The following is a 10,963-nucleotide window of genomic DNA, read 5'->3' on the forward strand; positions in this document are numbered from 1 at the left end:
AGGACCGGCAGGTTTTTTTTTTTTTTCGTTTTAACGAAATTTCGTTATAACCGAACAAATGTAATATGCAATGTATAACGAAAAGAAGGAAACCACGCATAAAAAATTCTGTTTGTTGAATCCTCATAATACGCTGGAAAGCTATGTGAAATGGGAGATTACCTTTTTAATTTCGTTTAAATATTACATTTTAAAAAGAGCCTAAAGTTGTTTGTGTTGTCACACATGTGTAGAAATGACGGTGTACGATTTGGTTACAGTTCGCTATTTCAAAGGTTTTTTTCTAACTAAAGTACGTTACTCCGAAGGCTCCTTATTCCGAAGTTTCGCCATCCCCGGGATTCCGATGGTTTGTTTATGTGAAGGTTCGCATTTCCGCAGAATCATTATTCCGAGAGTTCATAATTCACTCTCTAAAAAAAATCGAGTGAATACAAAAAAGAGTGAATTTTGAGTGAAAATGGAGTGAATTTTGAGTGAAAATGTTCATTTTCACTCATTTTGGAGTGACGTCAGGGATCACTCGAAGATTTAGGAGTGATCCCTGAGGTCACACCAAAACGAGTGAAAATGAACATTTTCACTCAAAATTCACTCCAATTTCACTCTAAATTCATTCTTTTTTGTATTCACTCCTTCAAGAGTGAATATTTTCACTCGATTTTTTTTTTCAGAGAGTAGATCAAAATAATATATTGTTCATTTTCCGAAGGTTCGTTGATCTGAAAATGAAATGAGGTTCGTCATTCTGAAGGTTTATAAATCAAAAAAAGAGAAAGGTTCACTATTCAGAAAGTCCGTTGTTCCGAAGGCTTTTTCATCCGAAAATTGAATAAGGTTTGTTATTCCGAAGAAATTTTGTTAATGAAAAAATGAGAAAGGTTTGTTATTTCGAAGATTTAATTATCTTAAGACGATTATAAGAATTGCAATTCTTAAGCTTTGTTAGTGTACTCTCCTTTTTCCACCATGGATTAACGATACTTTTTGTAATCATGGTAATGTTCCGATTAACGAACGTTTTGAATTCCTGTCATTTTCGGACTAACGAACCGTATAAGAATAAAAATAAGGACCATATTTTATTATCGGATTAACGAACCTTTGGAATAACGCCAAAATGTGCGTAATAACAAACGCTCTTTCATTTCCGAACTAACGGACATTTAGTTGTATCAGAATCTGTGTGTTTTGTATAAAAGGACTTCGGAACAATCAAACAAACCTTATCTGAATTCAGATTATTGTATTACAATAACGCAAGTTCCCCTCGGAAACTGTGCGTGATACACGGGAGTGAACATTCAATGATGCGTTCGCTCATGCAGAGACGCTTTAAAAATGCTTGTTCCGCTATGCATTTTCGAATGCGATCCGCATTTCGTTACAACGGAGCACATTTCTTTTGATTTTCTTTGTCAGTGGCGCTCAGAAAAGACTTCGTGATAACGAAAATTTTGTTATAACCGTCTTCGTTATAAGCGAACTTTGTACATAGACTTTAATGGCGATAATTTTGGGACCAGAAGTTTTGCTTCGTTATAACGAAATTTCGTTATAACCGTGTTCGTTGTAACGGGGTGCACTGTATCATTATTTGTGTACTTCGTCTCTGTCTTAATGTGCTTTCTTTGTATTGTTTCATCAATTTTGTAACTATTTTAGTGTTATACCGTTAACGCTCATTTCAGAATTGCCCTACTGCATTATTGGGCACAACAACTAGTATATCAAGGATGTGGGAAGAGATTGTCACCTCCTTGGTATGATCACCGCAGAGCATAGATACCTCCCTTGACAAGTACTCCTTATTAAAATTAGGCTCCAAACAATCACCCCTCTTACAATAACTCTCCCCCAGAAAAGTACGTCTCTCATTGTTATTTTCGAACAACGTTTGCTATTTGAATTGAAAAAAAAATCATATCATCTGGTTTTGGTCGAGACCTAACTTCAGGTTTTAAACATCATTTGGGTGAGATAATTAGAAATCCCTTACGAAATATTAAAGAGCATGTTATTCCAAGAAGGATTCAAGTTTTTGTGAAAAAAAAAATAGTCTTGAAATGGCCGGGATAAAACAGAGCAGCCCTATAATGTAAAAAGGATTCTGTCAACTACAACTCTCTATAGATCTATTCAAAAAGAGGGTGCAGGACAAAAGACTTCGTTAACAACTAGGGGTGTTTTGTAAAAAAAGAAAAGAAATACCGTTAAACTCGTAATATCTTACTCTTTCTAATGAGACTAACTTATATTTGAACTGGATTTCCTCTTAACGTGTCGAGAACATTTAATTTGAAAACTAGCACAATTCTTCTTGTATGTAAAACAAGCTGTAATTTTACTCTTATGACAGATTAGGGCACCGTTTGATAAAAGTTGCCAGTTATGACATCTTGTCAGTCTCTAATAATTTCAATAAAACCATGGGTTCTGCTTGATTGATAAGCTCGAGTCACTGACTTGTTACCATGGACCTGCTTTGATCGACCTCCAACGATTGGTAATTGTGTGGAACTATCAGCTTGTCAGGACTGATAACTTTCATAAAACCGTGCCCGGATCCTATCAGCAATTATGGCTTTATATCGAAGGGTCCCTCGCTAATGTTAACGGAATATGAATTGCAGTGAAATCAACTCTCCTTTTCTTATGTTTATCGTCTAATGTGTTATAACGGTAGAAAATGACAAGCCAAAATAGTAAATGTGACCGTGCACCTCAAAACGAACATAAAGTCGCACACACTGATTTCGCGTGCGGACTGAAAATAAGTGAAATGGGTCAACCTAGCCGAACTTGACTTTTTCATATTTTCTGAAAGAGCGGGTCTTCTTTTACATTATGCTAAAATTTGGTAACATAAAACGGGCAGAAAAGTGTGTTTTCTTAGCAGTTTATCTCGAACATTTTTGGTAGAATAGTGTGATTAGGCGTGTCTTTAGAATCCCTTTTTCATTTCTGAAAAACCTTGTCCACACTCTTCACTTTCAACTCTAATAACTTTTGAAAAGATAGCGCTATACTGCTTTGAAAATTGGCATTGATTATGGACAGAATGTGTTAATGAGGCATGCTTAATTTCAGTTTAATCTGATAATCCCTTCATTGTTGTAACTCTGGTGGTTTACTTCCTGTTTTTTGTCCCATTCATCGCACAGCCAGCACGGTTTGGTATAGATTAAGCGCTTGAATAGACATTCTACTTCAGAGCCTCTTTTCTCAGTTCCCACTTTTCCTGAGTTTGTGCTTTCTTTCCAATATTTAGATAGGTTAGGAGAGTCCATTTGATTTGAGTTATACATCATTTTAAAGCTTAAAGTCTGCTCTTTCAGAATATGGTCTTAACTATAAAAATTCATATCTGGCGACTTTTTGTTTGTTTTGAGGTGCAGGGTCACAAATGATGACAGTGTAAGAGAAAGGTGCATCTTCTGATATGGTGTTATGAACTTATGGAAAAATTACAACGGGTGGTAACTTTCGGGGGGGGGGGGCGGGCGGGGAGGGAGAGTTGTCCAGTAGGTAAGTATCAGGAGGGGGGGGGGGGGGGTTCGGGGTATGGTTATGGGGGGGGGGGGGTAGTAATACGGGTGGTAGTTATCCTGGGGGTAGTTATCCGGGGAGTAATTATCCGGGTGGTAGTTATCCTGGGGGTAGTTATCCGGGGGGTAGTTGCCCAGGGGGTAGTTCTCCGGGGGGTAGTTATCCGGGGGGTAGTTATCCAGGGGGTAGTTATCCGGGTGGTAGTTATCTGGGGGGTAGTTATCCGGGGGGTAGTCATCCAGGGGGTAGTTACCCAGGGGGTAGGTATCCAGGGGGTAGATGTCCTAGGGGTAATTGCCCTTGGGGGTAGTTGCCCTAGGAGGGTAGATGACCGGGTGGTAGTTGTCCTAGGGGGTTATGACCCTGGAGGGTGATTACCCTAGGAGGGTAATTGTCCGGGGGGTAGTTGCCCTAAGGGGGAATAGACCTGGGGGGTAATTATCCGGGTGGTAGTTATCCGGAGGGCAGTTGCCCAGGGGGTAAGTGCCCGGATACGCTATTTATACTAGTATGTAAAGCAACACTGCAAAATCAATGATCTAGCTTTGATATAACGAAGCGTAAGCAGGTACAAAGGTGTACATACTTCATCACATTGCGCAACATTGCAGCGACTCTTTTTGCCGTTCGGATGTTCTGAGTACACTGCGCACATCCTGCTTATATGCAGAATGCAACCAGGAATCACGCTGAATCACATTCCTTTGTCGGCTCCGGGCTTTTTGAACAATGTTTTACACTATATACCTATTTGATTATGGTTAAAAGAAATCATAGAAAAATATCTTATTTCTTGATCACCCTTTCATTCAAAAGCAGTTTATTAACCCTGGAATTACTATTTTGGTAAGTCTTTTTTTTTTACCAGCGGATGGGGGGGGGGACCCCCCCCCCCCTCCGTGGTTACGCCACTGCTTTTGGGTGAAACAATTGGACAGATTTCTAACAACAAAGCAAGAAAATCTTTTCATCGGGGGAATTATGATTATATGGGGTGGGGCAAATGGTGCGCTTGCCTTCCAATATTTATAATGGGGGCAACATTTTTGTTTTCTTTCAAAAGCAACAAAATCTTCTCATTTCGGGAATTATTGATTATGGGGGGGCAAAATTATTATGCTTGCCCCTCCAATATTTTTATGGGGGCATTTTTTTTCTGTCAAAAAAAAGGTAAAAAAATCTTCTCGTCTCTGGAATTATGGAGGGGGGGGGGAGGGTTGGGCAAAATGATATGCTTGGCCCTCCATTTTTTTTTTTTTTAAGGAGACTAAGGCTCGCACTTGGGCTTGCAATATGGATTGGTCAGAAGTAACGTACATAGACCCTACATACTAGTACTTGTAAGTAGCACACGTACATCCAAACGTGTACGTGCTCCGTACCGTATACGGATGTACAGTACGGTCGATAAATAGTAAACATTGTATAGAATACTAGTAGATATGTATTAAAGCAGGGGTGAGAATTGTTTTTGCCCACGATTTTTTTTTTTTGTCCCTGGTGTAAAATAAGAAAATAAAAAACGTAGAAAAGAATAATTATTTAGCGTCCGGCGTTGAGATCGCTCGCAGACTGAAGGTTTTTTTTTTTGTTTTTTTTTTTTAAGGATCTCAAGGGGGGTGCGTTCGCACCCAACGCACCCCCCCCCCCCCCCCCGGTGACGCCCATGGTCAATATGCGAGACACCTTCTGCTACACTGTATGTATGACAGCAAAGATCGTACTGTGCACTCATGAGTACGATATGCATGACACATGTAACACAATTGAAAGGCCAAACAATAGCAAGTGAGTACCGAGACAAGTCTCGCATTTTGCGTCTTCCGTATTTTGCCGATGTCCGATGAATACCGTTGAAAGAAAGTATAAAAGGAAACGAAAAATAGAGCAAATACATGCTGCATTCTAGGGAAATTTTGAGCTGAAATAATATGTATGACACACGCAATATTTGCGTGGAAATTTTCGGGGTTTTTTTTTGTTTTTTTTTTTTTAGTTTTAGGTCCGAAAGTAGGGGTGCGTCTTATACATGGGTGCGTCTTATACACGGAACTTTACGGTACGCGTCCTTGACAGTAGCATGGGGGTGTCAGAGAAGGAGAAGAAACGAGAATCTTTTCTTTTGCCCATGCCCGATGCTGCCGAGAAGTTATGCACTCTACCGCAGGTGTTGATAAATTGCTTTGACCTAAGACAGCACTTCTGTTTAATGCATCATTCCTAAAATACAACATACATATAGCCAGCAGCAATGCGCTGCCCGTCCAATATTTTCAGCAGCAATTGTACGTGCAATCAAGGAGGTTCTTAAACCTTCTTGGCACAATGTGCAAAGAATATTAATTTATATAGGACACACGAAGGAATGTAGTAAAAAAAATGTACCTCTTTAACTGTAAAACTGACTAAACAGGCAGAAACACGCAATTACCAAGCACTAAATTCGAAAGATTTGATAATTGAGTGTTAAACCCGGCAAACAATATTATGCACTTGATATACGCAAGATTGTTAAATATTACCTTTTTTATGAGATATTAATATTAAGTCCGAAGGTATTGATAACAAGGAGATTTGAAGAAGAAAAAAACTTATTATTCCATACACGATTACCGCCAAGTTGCATACAAGATTTCAAAATTTCCTCTGAAATACAGTTCAAAATTCTTAAAATCAATAACCTCTTCTTTGGTCTCCATATCCAAACCCTATGGAAGAGCGGCGTGGAGCACGGAACATCAGAGCCAGTGAAATGCTAAGGGTTAGCGTTAGGGTTTGTCTTGCTATAGAACCAATATGCTATTCGCACAAATTGCGAAGAGACTCCTCTTTTTCTCCAACACTTTTTTTTTTGTATAGTAGTGGAGAGCATTAGCTGTTATTTTAGACGCGATCGCTATAACAGAGTGACGTTTTGATTTCGAAACTGTTGTATACAGTACAGGCCTACCTCTGTTTTCTCAGCCCCCCTGACATTCACAAAGCTCCCAAATTCAGGAACTACTTGATTAACAAAAGACATTAGAATGCACCTTAAAAAAACAATAGCAGGATCCAAAAGACATGACCACTGGGTCGGCCGCCATCCTGAATTCCAATATCATGGCCGCCATGAAGAAACAATTAGGGCTTAAAAATTCTTGTCTTGGCTTCTAAATGACTTGTGGCATTAATATTTCGTACACAAGGGCTTTTGGACATGCTAAATTCAAATTCATGTGACGGATGGCTTTGAAATGTCTGACAAACATATCGAATGGCCGCCATTTTGAATATCAGTATGCCGCCTCGACCAAAATGTTGAAATTCCCTATCTTAAGTTCTAAATTGCGAATGTCGCTGAAATTGGTTTCACATAAATATCATAACACGCTTGGTTAGGAAATGGAATAATATAATCTGTCTGACAAGCGGTTTGCCCGCCATTTTTGAATTCCAATATGGCTGCTAAGGCTAATATTACGACTAATTACATGAAACATAATAGGAGCGGGGGGGGGGACTGCTGATTCAATTTGCATTGGTGAAGAAAAGAATTTTTTCATGAGGGCAGGGTGTAGGTCTACACATCTTGCTCCTTTTGTTATGTCTACAGAAGTTGGTCTCAAAGGTAACAGGCGCCGATAATTGCTTGAGTAATCATAGAATTCAATTTTCACAGTTTGCCGGGTTCATACTATGAAGCACTAGCTGTTTTGATTGCGTAATATAGTGTATGAAATCTGCTGAATCTCTGGTTGTTAGCACTTAAGACGACGAGGAATTTGTCTTGAAGGAAGAGACTTGTTTGTTTTCCTCCTTTGTAATGCTCGCCGTTGCTTGCCTCACATAGCAACAGGCAGTCAGAGTTTGCATGCATTTGAATAAAATTTAGCTTTTGAAACCATTCACTTAACTAGAAAATGTTATCTGCACTCAGTTTGGTGGCGCAGGCAGGTGGTTACTGGAAAAGAAGTGATATCTCTTCGCTCTTTTGCAAATTTATGCGTAGCCCCTATAGCATGACTATTGAAAAAGTATAGCATTTCTTCTGGCTTTGGTGTTCCATGTTCCAAACCACTCTTTAAACGCCTCCTTGTTTTTATCCAGGCAGGTTGTCGGCGGTTATGATGGGATCCAAGTTGGAAAGCATGTTTAAAATGTTATTGTAACGCTTTTGACAGAATTTAGGCGTTTTCACATCAGCCCGATAAAAATCCAAGCTCGAGATATTTTTCGCGATTGTGAATTAGCGCGCTATTTCATATCTTATTCACATCCACCCGAAGAGAATTAGCCCGAAAATTTTTCGAGCTAATTCGACAGCTGAGCATGTGCAAACAGCTTTAGTATAATGTGTGCACTTTCAAAAATTTCTCATGCTTTGTGTGCAGTTTGCCTCGATCGATCGGGTCACACACGCTAGGCATGATGGGATGCATCGCGCTAATTTCTTGAGGCGTTTTCACATTATCAAATAGCGCGCTAGTTCGCCAATTATCCCGCTATTTCAGAAATTTCCCGAGTTGGACTCGAGAAATTTTCTCGACCAGAGAGATACCATAGGCGTTTTCACATCAGCCCGATGTTCCGAAATAGCGCGCTATTTTCTGACTTGGAAAATTATCCCGATAGCGAAATAGCGCTCTAGATATTTGATAATGTGAAGACAAATTAGCGCGCTAATTGTATCGCTCTGATCGAGAAAATTTCTCGAGTCCAACTCGGGAAATTTCTGAAATAGCGGGATAGTAGCGCGCTACTTGATAATGTGAAAACAACTCGAGAAATTAGCGCGATGCATCCCATCATGCCTAGCGTGTGTGACCCGATCGATCAAGGCAAACTGCACACAAATCATGAGGAATTTTTGAGAGGGCACACACATTACTGATGCTGTTTTCGCATACTCAGCTGTCGAATTAGCTCGAAAAAAAAAATCGGGCTAATTAGGCGTTTTCACATCAGCTCGATAAAAATCCAAGCTCGAGATATTTTTCGCAGAAAATAGCAAAATAGCGCGCTATTTCGAAACATCGGGCTGATGTGAAAACGCCTATTCTCTTCGGGCTGATGTGAATAAGAAATTAAATAGCGCGCTAATTCGCAATCGCGAAAAATATCTCGAGCTTGAATTTTTATCGAGTTGATGTGAAAACGCCTATTTAGTGCGCTAATTTGTGTTCACATCATCAAATAGCGCGCTATTTCGTGATCGGGTTAATTTCCCAAGTCAGAAAATAGCGTGCTATTTCGAAACATCGGGCTGATGTGACAACGCCTAATGTAATTAACGGGTGATGAATGTCCACGGTCAAAGCAAGTCAGTACATGTATAATACCTGCGATAGCGCGTGTAACTTCTAAGCGACACGGAGCAATCTGGGGTATAAAAAAAGAAAGGAGAGATTGTTTAAATATATATATATATTTTTTTTCTGTAACACCTCTCAGACAGACGTCATGATAGGCATCTTTCAAGAACGGCTGATTTCGATGGCACCAATAGGCGTTTTCACATCAGCCCGATAAAAATCCAAGCTCGAGATATTTTCCGCAGAAAATAGTCAGCAAAATAGCGCGCTATTTCGAAACATCGGGCTGATGTGAAGCGCGTAAATGAAGACACGGGGAATTGTCCATATAGGGCACTCGGAGGACATTTTGTTCCTTCTGTATTGTTGATAGTAGCTTGCCTCACATAGCATCAGGTGGAGGGAGTTTGCTGCATTTGAATACGATTCAGATTTCGAAAGGAATCACTTGACTAGAAATGATAACCTCGCCCAGTTTGGATCTTTGGGTGACTTTGAGAAAGTGCTGATTTCGACAGCACTAATGAAGACACGGTATTTTGTCATTAGGGCAGCGAGTGATAAAGTTGCCCCTTTTGTAATGTTCGTGGTAGCTTGCCTCACATAGCACCAGGTGGTGGGAGTTTGCATGCATTTGAATAGGATTCAGGTTTTGAAAGGGATCATGATTAGAAATGTTAACCGCACGCAGTTTGGATTCTTGGGCGACTTTGAAAAACTGCTTATTTCGATAGCACTGATGAAGACATGGTATTTTTTTGTCATTAGGGCAGCGAGTGATCAGTTTGCCCCTTTGTACCGTCCGTAGATAGGTCGGGCGGAGCCTGCTTCACATAGCATCAGGCGGCGGGAGTTTCCATGTATTTGAATACGATTCAGGTTTTGAAAGCAAACACATTAATGTTAACGTCACCCAGTTTGGATCCTTGTGCCAGTTTTGTTTTTGTTTTTTGTTTTTTAGAAACTGCGTGATTTCGATAGCACCGATGAAGACACGGTATTTTGTTAATGGGGCAGGGAGTGGTCACGTTGCCCCTTTTGTGATGTTAGTAGTAGCTTGACGCACATAGCACCAGGTGGTGGGAGTTTGCATGCATTTGAATACGATTCGGGTTTTGAAAGGAATCAACTGACTAAGAATGTTAGCCGTACCCAATTTGGGTCGTGTGACAGGCTACGCCTACTTTGAGAAACTGCTGATTTTGTTGGCACCAATGAAAACACGGCATTTTCTCGATAAGGCATCGATCGAGTGGTTAGGTTGCCTATTTTGTAATGTTCGTAGTAGATTGTCTCACACAGCATCAGTTAGCGAGAATTCGCATGCATTCGGATATACGTGTATATCAGCTTTTGAAAGGAATCATTTGACTAAGAATGTTAACCGCACCCAGTTTGGTTCGTGTGATAGGCCAGGCCTACTCTAAGACTGCGTTGACATAGAAGTATACTATTCGGGTATTCGGGGCTCGTTTTCGAGGGCACGCGAATAGCTTGAATCGAACGATAGGATTTCCTCACACCGGTTCACATAAGAGGGTACTATTCGAAAGTACCGAATAGATGCGAATAGTATAGCAAAGTGGAATCGAGCTTGTTCGATTTTCTTGCAGCGTATACCGTCTCTCGTTTATGAAATAATGATAATTTTGATCTGGATTTGCCCTTTAGCAAAAATAAGCATGTAGACTGACATTCTGATGCAGTTTAGAAATTGTTAATATGATTTGCTGGGATGTAGGAGGAAGAAATCCTCACTGCATGGGATGGTGAGTTGACGGTGCGGGTGATGGTGTACTCGGTGCCCGAATACCGAATAGCGAATACCGAATAACGAATACGGAATACTTCTATGTGAACGCAGCCTTAGGCTGGGTTCACATAGAAGTACATGGTATACGGTATTCGCTATTCGTTATTCGCTATTTGCTATACGCTTTTTGGACACGCGTGTCCTAATATGGCGCCGTCAAGTCGACCCACAATACACCTTCACCCGCACCATCAACTCCTATCCCATGCAGGGAGGATTTCTTCCTCCTACACAACCATCTTATTAAGAGTTTCTAAACTGAGATTACATTGGAACGTACCATTTTTGTGACAAGAAAGCTATAAAT

This window comes from Diadema antillarum, unplaced genomic scaffold, assembly GCF_040938485.1.
Source record: "Diadema antillarum isolate AM-2024a unplaced genomic scaffold, OU_Dant_1.0 seq00001668_RagTag, whole genome shotgun sequence".
In the NCBI taxonomy this organism is placed as follows: domain Eukaryota; kingdom Metazoa; phylum Echinodermata; class Echinoidea; order Diadematoida; family Diadematidae; genus Diadema; species Diadema antillarum.